We start from the raw sequence: 14,700 nt of genomic DNA, 5'->3' as shown, positions 1-14,700 counted from the left end.
TACAATGTGTTCATTACACTCATGGTAAGACTCATTTCTGACAATTCTGTAAGTAAAGCAGTATGTTCAATGTGCAATATGGCTGTAGTATTAAATAATGCACTTTTCTCTGTTTAGATGACAGTTGCTGATTGCAATATAGTTATACTCATTTTATGAAGATGATTTATATTATGGTATAATTTAAATTACATTTTTTATTGTTTCATGTTGTTTGCTAATCTCAAAGATTGTTCTAATCTGAAAGAAGGGAGAAACACATTTTAGTCATGGGAAGAAGGAAATATTGCTTTACGACTTATATGATTTCTAAGAGTAATCTTAGCTAGATGCAGTGTTTTGCCAAAAGATCTTCATATAAGGATCACAGCCTAGGGGATACCTTATGCTGAGAACTAGATGGTTCAGAAAGAAACTAATCCTAGGTTTAGAGGTACATCTGTAAGATTTGTTAATTTGAATATCAGTAGTAGTTCAAACTCAATAAGAAAGAAAATGTATCTTCCCAAGAATTAGTAGGGAGGATTTCAACTTAGTATGTTTACATGACTCTAAGATGAAGTAAATTATGTAAATAAATTGAGGAATCATACATGTCATTTGAGTTTTTAGAAATCATAAATCAAGAAGAAACATTTCTTGTGGATATCCTTATATTTTAAAGGGACATGAGAGCACATATTATTAATGTTATTGAAAATGAAGATGGTAGACGATTAATATGCATGGGTAAATTCAACTTGCAGCAGTAGATAACAAGAAATACATATGGCCTATGTCATGGCTATCCAAATGGGGCTTTATAACCTTAGAAAAACTGACAGAATCTATAAAAATAAGAATATCATAGCAAGGTTCAAGCAGAAGTTTTTTAAGGAGATAGCCAAAAGGTAATGTGTGGGTTTATGAAACATAGCCTTGAAGAGGAAGAAGAAGAAGAAGAAGAAGTACAGGTTATCTACATAAATCACGTAGAATAGACTCAATCCTGATCTCTGCATAAATGGTGAACTATGATACTCAAAGCGAGATTATGGGAAAGTTATTATCAGACCGTGCACTCCTTCTTATGGAGTTGACGAATATTAATGAGGAGCAGGCCTGGTCAACATGGAAATGGGCACTGTTTAAGTGGAGCGATAGCTCATTAGACCTTGTCTGAAATTTATTTTATAGAGGACACTTGCAAACTGATGCACTTGATGTCAGATGAAGCACTTCTGTCTATATCACAGGCTGAAGTGGAAATAATGACAAAAGAAAATCTATGGTAGTTTAATGGCTAAACCCCCAAAATTTATGGTTTGGAAGTTCAAAGAAATAAAGTTTTTTATATCCTGATAAAAGATGGAACAATGGTAACTCAGGATAAATTAATAAGGGCAGAGCTTTGAAAGGTATACACAAGTACTCATATGGAGAAATCCCATTTGGATAGCATTGAGCAAGACAAGCTACCAATACCCAATGCTAGCTCCATTTGTAACCTAGAAAGAAAAGATGAATTTGAAGAGGTTAGAGATGCCATTAAGGCATGGTAATCCAAAAGCTCTGCTGAGTGTGATAGTCAGTGAGCTGAATTCTACAACTGAAGGACAGACAGCTTGATAGGGACAAGTTCATGTTTTCCATCTCACTAAAAGGGAAATAAAGGTACCACCATCAATATCAAATATCACAATAATGATAATCCTTAAAGGAAAGAGAGCCATCTTGAACTTCTGTTTATCCTCATTCATAAATCTGGATGCAAAGATCTTGGCTGAAATTCTTTTAAAAATTTGTTATAATGTGTACTCCCTGCACTAACAGGGTCAGGTTATTGGATCATTTCTGGGAAACAAATGATACAGAGACTGATTTTTTTTTTTTTTTTTTTTGCAGGGGTGGGGATATGAATCACTTGGTAAAGAAGTGGATATCAGGCTTTTCTTGATTTGTAGAAGGAGACACAAGGGGGACAAAAGATGTAATGATTACTAAATTATTGATATTACTAGTATTATAAATAATATAATGTGAAAAATAAAATACATTATAACATAAAATATAGGATATAATTCAATGCATAATATGATGAAATATGTGATCTTTTTAGTATAATGTAATTTGGTACAATATGATATGACATAACATAATATAATCGGTATGTACTGCAGTGCACTAAATAATAAAATAACTACTAATAGTAATATTTTTTCTCTTATACAAGTAGTACATATGGGATTACGTGACCAGTCGTTCCAACCTCCTGTTAAAGAGGTAGTGTTTGAGAGTGATCACAGCATGCTTGAAAACAAAAAAGAAAAATGCTACAGGAATTATTAGAAAACTTTGCTGTATTATAAACAACAGTTATATTTGATGTGGCAGCTGCTTATCAAAATGGTTTGTTCACTTCTCACACCCTCTGCATGTCATATTGCTATAGGTAATTTTGTAAAGTTGCACTGATCATACCTCTCAACTTTTTATTGCAAGAAATCTGGACAAAGCCTAAAATAATGGGGGGGGCAGAGGCCTACAAATGAGGGAGATTTTAAATATTCCTCTTATTAACTTAGAAAGTTGCTAGAATAATGGGACTTGTGTTCGCATGCATTTTCTGAAGGATATGAAGTTTGAAACTCAAATATATGTAATTATTTAGAGAATTCAATCATCAGTGATTTGCCAGAGAACTGAACATTTTATGAAGAAGTACAACAAAGACCAATTCCCAACAGGGAAAATAACTAAGAAGGTAAAAAAACTATCCCAGCAGTTGACCAGGAACACACCAACTTTATTGACCACAAGAAGTTCCTGAGACTAAGCGCTTTCGCCAGTAATTGGCTTCATCAGAGTCAAAGGAAACATAGAGAAACAATAAAATAAATAGTTAAAACCATCAAACAATCAAATGATCAACCAATCATCAGCAGTATAATACAATGCAGTAACCAGCAATTATAAAGTGCAAATCACTTCATGTTCAGCAAATAAAAACACATTTTACAATGTGTGTAATACCTAGTGTGATATAAACATTTTCACAAGGTATCATAACCATACAATTAGTTAGAAATATTAAATGAACATGTTGTAATGCTTAAAAAGAAGCTCCCTAAAAGTTAAAATTACTTTGATGTGAAAAATAAATGAGTAACAATAAACACAAGAAATGCTGCTACACTTCATCAAACTAATTTTTTTTTAAATAAACTCATAAACAATTTTAACAGCCCATTATTTCCAAACTGGATTTTCACAAGGTTCCCACAAGGTTCCAAACCTGATTCAAGTGTACAATAGACATCCTAGCCAATAACCTAAGTAAATTAAATTACATTAGATCTCTGCTTTAGAACAGGCATAAGAGAAATGCCTTTGTTTAGTCCCGGTGGTTGCATGGCATTAAACCTCAATTGCCACCTAAGTTCCTTGTTTTCAACCATCACCACCCCTACAGCTTGGTACCACATGATCAATAATAAAGAAAATGAATTTCTTAAAGTTGGGACAGCCAACACTATGATTAAATAGTGCATTGTGTCCATCCTTCCTTCTAATGGCCCTTAGATGTTCCCCAATCCTGTCCTTTAATTTCCAGACAGTTTTTCCCACATAGAAGGCGTGGCAGCTGACACATGTGGCTACGTAAATCAACATTGTGGTGTTGCAGCTGCATCTACCTGGGCATGACAAGGCATATTCATATCCATGAATCTCCACATATGGCCCATCGTTGATGTAGCTACAGAATTTGCATGTCCCACACTTGACCATCAATGATTTGTACCATCTGTGTTTCTTATGTTCCAAGATGTTTTTAATGTTTTTCCCCCTCCTAAATACTACCTTGGGTTGAGCCCCCAACTTTGTCTAATGGGCTGTTCAAATTGTTTATGAGTTTATTTAAAAAAAAATTTAGTTTGATTAAGTGTAGTAGCATTTCTTGTCTTCATTGTTATTCATTTATTTTTCACATCAAAGTAATTTTAACTTTTAGGGAGCTTTTTTTTAAACATTACAACATGTTCATTTAATATTTCTAACTAATTGTATGGTTATGATACCTTGTGAAAATGTTTACATCACACTAGGTATTACACACATTGTAAAATGCGTTTTTATTTGCTGAACATGAAGTGATTTGCACTAGGCACTTTATAATTGCTGGTTACTGCAATGTATTATACTGCTGATGATTGGTTGATTATTTGATTGTTTGATGTTTTTAACTATTTATATTATTGTTTCACTATGTTTCCTTTGACTCTGATGAAGCCAATTACTGGCGAAAGCGCTTAGTCTCAGGAACTTCTTGTGGTCAATAAAGTTGGTGTGTTCCTGGTCGACTGTTGGGATAGTTTTTTTTACCATTTTATGAAGAAGTGACCAAAAATATGAGGCAAACATCTGGTCATTTTGCGGAAATCTAGACAGTTGAGAAGTATGGTAAAGAGGTGGAAAATTTTCAGTACCTAGATAACGTAAAGTACATTGAACTACTCTTTACGAGTACTTAGCCACAGATGTTAATCTGTATAATAGTTTAAATGAAGAAACATACAAAGGTTGACTGTCCTCAGCAGTAATGACTGATGGCTACAGTTTAAATAATAATGTTACTGAATAAATACTCAGTGAATGCTTGATAACTGCTGGACAAACTGCAAGACTGGAATTACCTCAGCAGTAATGAGACATAACCATGGTGTTATTACACACTTTTAATATTGCAACAGTAGTTAAGACATACTGTACTTCCTGAATAACTCTTGTCTTTGTTCCTTCACTTCTGCCAACCACTGAGCAAACTGGTTAGGCTGTGTTCACTGCAAATCATCATGCTAGTGTCAGCATTACTCCCCAGTTAGGGATATTCCAGTCAGCTGAGACAATTCATCTGCTACAGTTGCTCGGATGTCAGTTCTGCCAAAGAGTTTTCCTGCTACAACTTGCAGACAATCCCCTTAGGTGGTGTAATAAAGAAAAGTAAAAGTTTAATTTCCTTCATACACTAGCTGAGGGTTCTGCCGTATGATTTCACAGAAGAAGACATCTTCCTATGATTAGAGTCAAAAGCAAAATGGTGCTTAAAGTATGAAAACAAGATTCCTAAAATATGAATGGGACCCTATGCAACGTGACTGTAAGCAGCTCAGGCCGATGACAGGCTCTGAGAGTTGCACAAAGCACAGAAAAGCTGGCACACAAGCAGGGTGGCTGCATGTTCATAAAACTGTCTTTATACATTCACAGTGGCAGCTCAGATTTCCCTATGACATTGGCAAACAGTTGCACACATGTGCAGTGATGTGATGCAAAGAACTATGTGACTATAAGCCTTATTTGAATAAAAAAAAATCATAATCTGAATACATTTTGCTGAAACTTCTTTAGCATTGCCATTTTGTATGTCACTGATAGTCACATTGCTGTAATAATTGTCAGAAATCCAAAGTTAAAGTAAATTATTTATAAATAAAGTGTAGTGGAGGACGTATTAGAGAAAATAACTGCAGATTACTACAACATACTGAAGACAGTGAAATAAATGTATCTAAAGTATTGAAGTATTGGTAAGAGAGAAAGAGAGAGAGAGTTCTATTACTGTTATGCAATGTTAGCAAACTCAGTCACATTATGAATAAAAGTGCTGTATTGTATTCTGCAGTTAATACTTTTCCTTGTCTGTCAGAGCTAACGATAACTTGAAATAGTAATGCATGGACTGTTTTGAAATTTAGGAAATAAAACATCAGTCTTTTTACAGAACACATACTCCTCACCTCACACACCATAAAATTCCTGCACTGCAATCACACAGCTCTTGCAGTCTCTCATGCATGCCATTACACATACACGCGCATACAAACACACACACACACACACACACACACACACACACACACACACACACACACACACACACACACACATACACACATGGAAATACTACAGTTGAGTGAAATGCTGCTGTTGTACTACTGTGTAAGAATGCATAACATAACTGCCCCAGGGAAGTGTATAGCTTATGCTTCATTTCACTCAGGACAAGGTTACACTAATAATAGCAAATGTGTTATTTTTACAGATTATATATTTCAGCATAATGGATATAAGAGAGAGATAGCTTTACTTCTGAGGAGAACTGTATCATTATGGATGCACTTAAGACGTATAAAATATTTGTTTGGAAAAAGGAGCAGGAACCAACAGGCTTAAGTTTCACAGCATGAAGAAATTGTACATTGGCACAGTGTAGGAAAAGAGTTGTTGAAACTGTGTCCCATGTCAGGAGTAAAGCATGACAGAATGCAATTGCTCAAAATTCCACATATGATGGTCCTTCCACTGTCATTTGACACTCGATGAAAAGCATTTGTTATCACTATGAGGTGATGACAGTAATGCAGAAGATGATGGAACTGGTGCTATTCAAGCTTGCATACAGTCAGGTACACAGGTGGTGCAGAAGTTAAGAAATGCTATGAAGTATGCCTTAATATGGCATTTATTCATTCTCACAATGTATAACTGCATATCAGTTTTGAAATGTTTCTCCATCAAGTACATCAGCATTGACAGAGGTAGCAGTACAAGTAGATACAGCACATGGTACCTATGGAATTTCTTCATTTTTTACTTATACTAATACCTGCACAGAGATCTGCTGACAAGTGAATAATTATGCATGCTGTATTGAAACAGTTATTATTTGTTCATAAGTATGGCACCAGAATAAACATAACTGGGCAACTACATCTGGCTGATGCTGAAAGCAGAATTTTTAGGTTGGTGATGATACCATTACTCTGATACTCATTACACATTCTGTGGACAGTGGCACACAGTCAAAAGTATACTGGCCAGGGCCTCTTTCCCCAAGCTAAATGATAACTCCATAATTAGTAATGCAGACCCATTTATGCAGAAATACCATCACAGAAAGGGATTACATCTTCTCAGAGCACAACACCTCTTTGTTTTGGACATATTGAACCTCTGGAGGAAGGCATGACAATGTCAGAAGTTCTTTTATCTGACTGTTCACCCTGTCCACAGGGGTGGCAGGTAAAGACATCATTCACAATTATCACCTTAGGGAAGCATGCTATTCTGTAGAAGTCCCACAAGGCAGTGACTTGGTCCTGTGGTGCCAATGAGAAATATATGTGCTCATCCACATGGGCTAGGAGTTTATTGAGGGATCGGTGCAGTATCCTTGAAGCCAAAGCCTGAAAGATACTCAACATGTCATCAGTTTGTCTCTGAACAGCCCCCCAAGGCAACTATAATGAGGGTAGTTCATACCTTATTAACTACAGGAATATGAAAGGCACAGATTCTCCCAGTTCCACTATGTGGGTCATACAAGTTCACCAAAGCTATTGTGATGTCCCTGCCCACTCCAAAGCATTCAAGTACTTCTTGCTCTTTAAAGTTGTAATGAACCACCCTTTGCCTATTAATCCTCTTCTGAGGCTGTCAAATGCACTTCCCACACTGGGTTTCGGTACAGAGGAGGCAAGCACCTTAAAACAGGAAATCACAAGACTTGTAGCATCTTCACCATTTGCATAATGACTAAAAATGCTGCTTGTCCTTATGTAATGTATATGTCTGAAATGTTCACTTGTTTAGCAAAATGCAATTCTGAATCACAAAAGGTGGGAAAGGAACACTATTGTCATACTATTGGTGCAGCATTTATATACGTTTCTTCATTTAAATCTCATTATAAAGCCATTTGCATACAAATGTCTCTGCAACTTTCTAGGGTTGCATGTACACACAACATATGTCAATGAATTACATCTCATCTGAGTTTGTGTACAACTAGCACAAATGCCTGCTATATATATATATATATATATATATATATATATAATGACTGAATACCACTCTCCCTCTCTGTAACCATACAACACACAATGGGCCGGATTTACGAAGGCTTGCGCAGAGTCTAAGACTAGTGTAAGACTCCAGACACCAATATGTCTGCCGAGCAATCCAGGAACAGCCGGCAGGGGCGTGCATGAGAGCTCCTAAAACTACTCTTGCACGGACAATGTTAGGTTATGCAAATTACCTCATTTGCTGCTGAAAGCTATGCAAATTAGGTCAATTTGCAATCCAGGAAACACTAACCTGTCCGAGTAAGAGTAGTGTTATTTGCAGAAATGTACTCGGTTGGTAACTGAGTACCGTTCTGCAAATAGCAAAACAGAGCAATGACAGCTCCAAATAAAGGATGCATCCAGTTGAGGAAGCATGCCAATGGCCAAATATCAGTCCATTGGCATTTACATGTGTTGCAAAAAAAAATAAAAGTAATAATTTTTTTCCCGATCCGCGATGTTTAAGCGTAGCGCAGCATCGCGCAAACTTGCGGCGCTCTAAAAACCAAAAAAATAAATAAATAAAAGCCAAAAATAGGCATTTTATTACAAATATACATCTGCCATGCAAGTAAATGGCAGGCTGAAGACAACATGGCTACTGAGTAGTGGTTGCTAAGGGGGGAAGCTCAGTTTGAGAAATGTAACCAAGCATTAGTAGGCAATCCCATGCAAATGAGTATAAGGATAGTGAATCCCAATTTTCCCTGCTATGTGAACCATGTCCCTACAGTGTAAGAGTAGGATTAGGGGAGTATCAGAGTAGTAGATAGGTGACATCATGAGGGGGGTATGTATCAAAGACTGTAAGCTTATTGGAGCAGAGTGGCATGTGTTTGCTGTGAGTTACTCAAGACTGGAAGAGGAGTGTCTACAGTTGCCTGAACTGAAACCCAGAAACCGAAGGCGTATGCTGTGGCTACAATAAAAGTTTCTTGCAAAGATGCTTACACTGTGTGCATGTGTGTGAGCACCTTTAAACCCGTGTAAGCCTGTGTGCACGTGGCTGCACCCGTGTAAGCCTGTGTAAGGCTGTGTAAGCCTGTGTGTGCATATGTGCACCTGCCTAAGCCTGTGTAAGCCTGTGTAAGGCTGTGTGCATGCGTGTGCACGTGTTTGCGCTTGTTTGCGCGGCGCCGCCCCTGTGGAAACAGAAAAGGGAAAAGGAAGGAAAAGTAGTAGTAGGAAGTTAACCAAGGAGAACTAGCAGAGCTGCCAGGTAAAATCAATCAGAATCAGTCAATTACACAGGCAGTACACTAGCCCAGCCCAGCCCAGCACTTAAAACTCTGCAAACAACATTCCCCCATGTTTTACTCAGAAACACTGCAACACTGCAGTATACAAAGAGAAGTGAAAATTTAAAAAGCTTAACTGAGAAAAAAGTGTTAGGGGCTGCCATTGCTATTATAAGGCAACATGTGCAAGATGCTAAGGGTGTTGCCATTGTGGATGTTGCTGAGCAACCCACAGTGAGGAGACGGAGAAGAGTTTACAGACCCAGGGTAACCTACCAGGGGCTACATGAGCTGGAGATTGTGGAGTGCTATAGAGTGGACAGAGAGCTCCTGCAGCAAATTGTTGAGCTGTGCAGGCCATGCCTCACACACAGAACCAACAGAGGGGAACCCATCCCAGTGGAAACCAAGGTATGTGTTGGCCTAAGAATACTAGCAACAGGTACCTTCCAGAGACCAACTGGTGATATGATGGGGATTTCACAGGTATCAGCATCCAGGATACTGCACCAGTTCCTGAATGACATGTCAGCACATGTCGGTGATCATGTATATTTCCCCAATTCCCGTGAGGTATTGGCCAGCAATATGCATCTCTTCCAGCAAATAGCGGAATACCCTGAGGTAGTGGGTGCAATTGACTGCACGCACATACACATCAAAGCACCAGCCAGTGAGCGGGGTAGGGCCGACATCAACCACAAGGGCTTCCATTCCATCAACTGCCAGGTCATATGTGATGCCCAGGGCATAATACTGAATGTGTGTGCTGGCTGCCCTGGAAGCTACCACGATTCCCATATCTGGCATCTGATGCAGCTGTACCAGACATTTGCCAATGGGGACATCCCTGACGGTCACCTAGTGGGGGATGCTGGATATGCACTGGAGCCATGGCTGATGACACCCATCAGAAATGCACACACTCCTGAACAAGAACTCCATAATGAGGCACACACACAAACACGAAATGTAATCGACCATGTGTTTGGGATGCTCAAGTCACTGTTCCGGTGCCTGGACACATCCGGTGGAGCCTTGCAGTACTCACCAACTACATGTACCCAAATTGTCATGGTATGTGCCATGCTACACAATATGATCCTGCAAAAACAGCTGCAGCAGGAACAGCATGTGGCAGGGTCAAAAATCCCCCCACCATTGCCAAGGCCTGCACAGGCACAGCGTGACTCAGAGGAGAAACAACCTGAGCCTGCCCCAGTAGGCAGAAGGAGGCGTGCCCAGTATGCCTTGGCCTTGGCAAAAAGGCAACACATAGCACATACACTGGCTCAGTAGGAACCCTGGAAATAATACCTCTCTCTGACTCCCACATAAAATAAAAGGGATGCCTAACTTGACACTAACTGTTTCCAAACATGTATAGGGAGTGTAGTATGTGCATCCAACATAGGCAGCCCTGCAGCACCACCGGAGGCATGATTGTCATGTTTTAAGCAATATAAAGCAGTGCTAAGCAGCATCTAACAATATTTAGTACATGTAAACAAAATCACCCTTGCTAACTAGCGCAATGTTGGGCAACGTTCAGCAATGTTGGCCAAGGTTGTGCAGAGTCGTGCAAAGTTGAGCAAAGTCAGGTAAACATGCTCATATTTGCTTTACTGTTCCTTAGACAATCTGCTCTGCCCAGCATGAAAATAAAAAGCAGTGATAGGGCGCGAACCCAGGATACTGTGCACTATAGTCACAGTACTGAACCACTAAGCCATTATAGCATTGCAGTGGCACAGACACAGCAGGACAATTGTACAGTAATGCAAACACAAAGAAATGCTGTATAATGTCCCTAAAGAGGCATATGGGTAACCTCCCTCACAGGCCTATGCAGACAGAGAACATCAGGCCAGGTGGTGTGATTTGGGTTGTTTAGGCTATGAAGTCGCAATCTAATATATGTGACATTGGATGCTAGGATCTGTAGCACAGTAGTATGCCTCAAGCCAGCATGATAGGCAACAGTACAGACTGAAATGGTGTATGGTACATAGCAGTGCAGGCATAGCAAATGAGTATAAGTGTCAGGTGAAACCCTCATCCTATGTACTCCCACAGTAACAATCAAGTGTGCCCCTGGGCAGAAATGTACAAAGAATAGCTGTCCTCCCTGTATGTAGAAATGTTGATAAGTCTATGAAAAGTGTCTCATGGAAGCCCTGCAGGCACAGCATGATCCCTGTTGATCTATGACACAAAGGTGAGCCCTGCTTTAAAGATACAGCTTGAATTTCCATACACATATAGTATAAATGTCTATACTGGGCGTGCTCACACACTCCAACAAATGTAGTGAATTTCATTCAGCATCACACTGAAAGGTCATACTGGGCATGCTCACACACGTAAAAAAACGAAGCAAATGTCAGGCAACAACATACTGAAAGGTCATACTGGGCATGCTCACACACATAAAGCAAATGTCAGGCAACAACATACTGAAAGGTCATACTGGGCATGCTCACACACTTATGCCAAATATGGAGGTGATAATAAGGGATCTATGGACAAATGTGGATAGACATCTCTACTTCCAGAAACACATTCACAAAGTTGTCAGAAAATCATGCTATGTGTTCACATAAACTGCCAAGGTCTGTGCATGTAGGTCAAAGGAGGTTCCAGTACTCAGCAGTCATCAGACCCGTCAGAGAGTACCACAGCACACCTGCAATGAATCAGACTAGGCACGTTCAACAGCCAGAAAGACCACTGAAGTACCCTAACAAGAGGATTACTGGCCTCATACAGTTGCTCCATGCAACAAGACTGAATGTAACCCAATCTGTACTCTTGCATACTGTCTACTCAGGAGATCTCTGCCCAACGGACAGGTCCATGTCATGGCTACACTCAGATCTGTACTGAGTTACAACTCAATGGCAGTAAATATACAGACACAACTGATATTGCCAACATCCTGGCAGATAGGACCACTGTTAACTGTACCCCCCTCTCACCCATGAAAGAGCACACCTCTATAATGGAAGACTGCAAAGTTGCTGTCATCACGACTGCATAGGTGAAAAACACTCTCCAAAGCCAGTATCACAGCAGCCATGGGACCAGATAACTTCACAGCCTGTGTTCCACACAAACCACAGAATGAACAGGCACCACACTGACGTAACATGTGCAGTCATAGCCTCACCTCATGCTTTGTGCCCATTGAATGGTGCACAGTGATGGTTATCCCACTACACAAGGGTGGAGTCACCATGGACCCCAGGAAATAGTGCCCCATTAGCCTGACGAGCCTGCTCTCCAAGGCCATGGAATGTATCATCATACAACATATAAACAATTCCATTTGTAATCCCCAAACCCTGGACCACAACCATGTTGGGTTTGTAAAATGCAGATCATGTCACCTAAACCTGATAGATGACATTGTAGCAGTCAACAGAACTGTCGACAAGGGTAAGGTGGCTCACACAGCCTATGTTGATCCTGCCATGGCTTACAACACCACCCCACACTCTGGAAATATAGATAAACCACTAAACTAGGTATAAATGTTTATGTCACAAGATGGGTTGCCAACAGGCTTACTGACAGAACACACACTGTGAAAGTAGCAGACTCCAAGTATGGCTTTGGACCAGTGATGAGTGCAGTACCACAATGTCCAGTCCTGTGTCTTGTCCTGTTTAGTATCTACTTCCCTGAAGTAAACTTTAACATGGAAGGGCTGTGTCTACAGAAGTTACCAGAGGACTTCAAACTAGGAGCCATAATTGTAAACACTAAAGATGTGGACATCCTACAAAAGGGCCTCACTGAGACAGATGGCTGTTGTCAAAGCCACGAGCTCTAGCTCAATGGCAAAAGGTGCATTGTCATCCCCTTTGTTCAAACCTCTGTAGCCAAGAACTACAACATAGGCGGTAGTATACTTAACAGTGAAAGATTGACAAGGGACCTTGGGTCACAGGTGTACACTGGACACAAGTGCGATAATCACATCCCCACAGTAGTCAGGAAACCCTGATATGTGGCACACCTCATCACAAAATGTGTCTCATGCAGGATAGAAGAGGACATTGTTCCCCACTACTCATCACTCAGTAGAACTATAATAGAGTACAACGCCACTTTTGCTATGTACCTCACAAGACAACTACAACAACTGCAAAACCTGCAGCAATACCTCACAAAGAGCATTACCAGCCAGAAATACATGCCATGCACAGACTACCTCAAAATGCTCCATCTGTACTCCCTTGCATATCACCTACTCAGATGTGTTCACTGCCTAACATACAAAGCTATGTCAAAAGCAGAGCTGTTGGACATGCTCCATGTAAAACACTCACAATCCCCCTGACCTTCAGACCCAAAACCACGAGTGAAATACAAAAGGACGGGGTGTACCCATTTACCATAAGGATACCCACACCTTCAGGTTAGTGGCACAGCATGAGGCCTTGGAGACGATGCAAGTGCAACTAACATTGGGCAAAGATGCTCATCAGATTGTAACCTGCTTCAGATCATCTACCTTGTCACAGGAACCTCACTCAGTATTCCTGAGAACAGTGGAAAATATAGAGGTCCTATCAAACACCATTATATGAGGGGATTACAACTACCCAAACAGTGAGTGTGAGAATTGTGCACAACGTCCTTTGCCCAATGTTTCCTAGAGTTTAAAAGCTCTAACACCCTGGAACAGCTGGTCACCATGCCAACTAGAGGTGACACTATACTGGACATGATCATCACCAACATGGGGTAACAGTGTTCCACTACAGAGATAAAGCCCTCGCTGGTAATATCAGATCATAAAGTAATCACAATGGACATCCACATCGCGCCCCCTCACCAGTCAATGAAACCACTGTCTAGACATTTTCAAAAGCAAACTGCACACATCCCAAGACAAAAGTGGAAAGTTCAAAATGCCTCTTGCTGTAGGATATTGGTATACAATCTGCCGAATCAGTTACAAGTGAATCCTATAAGCATCTACAGGGATGCATGGATCAACACATCACAAATAAAACCAAGATGCACTTCTCCAAAAATAAGAAAACAATCTGGTGGTCATTGCCCATAAGCAAGCTAGACAACAGAAGGAGGAAACTAACACTTGATAGAGCCAACTTCATTAAAGGAAAGGCATCAATGGTCATTATTAGGAAGAAGCAATGATCGCTCATAAAATAATTCAAGGACACTTTCAAAAGACAAATTGCCAAGGACTGTAAGAATGACAACCACAAAGCCTGCGGTAGCTATACCACACATGTAGGTGTCAACTTCCAAATCTACTGACAAATGGCAAGGAATACACTGAACCAACTTTCATTGTCCACATCCTGGGGACAAGTTCAGTGCAAATTTCCCCCCATCACCCCCAAAAGGGCCTGTGTCCATCACAGAAGGATGCAGAGCCCCAGACATCATGGACATGCAGGTAAGGACAGCCCTCTCCAAAGCCAAGAACACAGCATCAATGGGACTGGATGGTGTCCCAGGCTACGTCTTACACTAGGCACAAAAGGAACCACACCCTCACCTACATTCACTGGCCAGACTCAATCATACCACAG

The sequence above is a fragment of the Protopterus annectens genome, chromosome 2.part1, assembly GCF_019279795.1.
Source record: "Protopterus annectens isolate FY-2018-M chromosome 2.part1, PAN1.0, whole genome shotgun sequence".
Classification (NCBI taxonomy): domain Eukaryota; kingdom Metazoa; phylum Chordata; order Ceratodontiformes; family Protopteridae; genus Protopterus; species Protopterus annectens.
Note: the sequence above shows the minus strand (reverse complement) of the source record.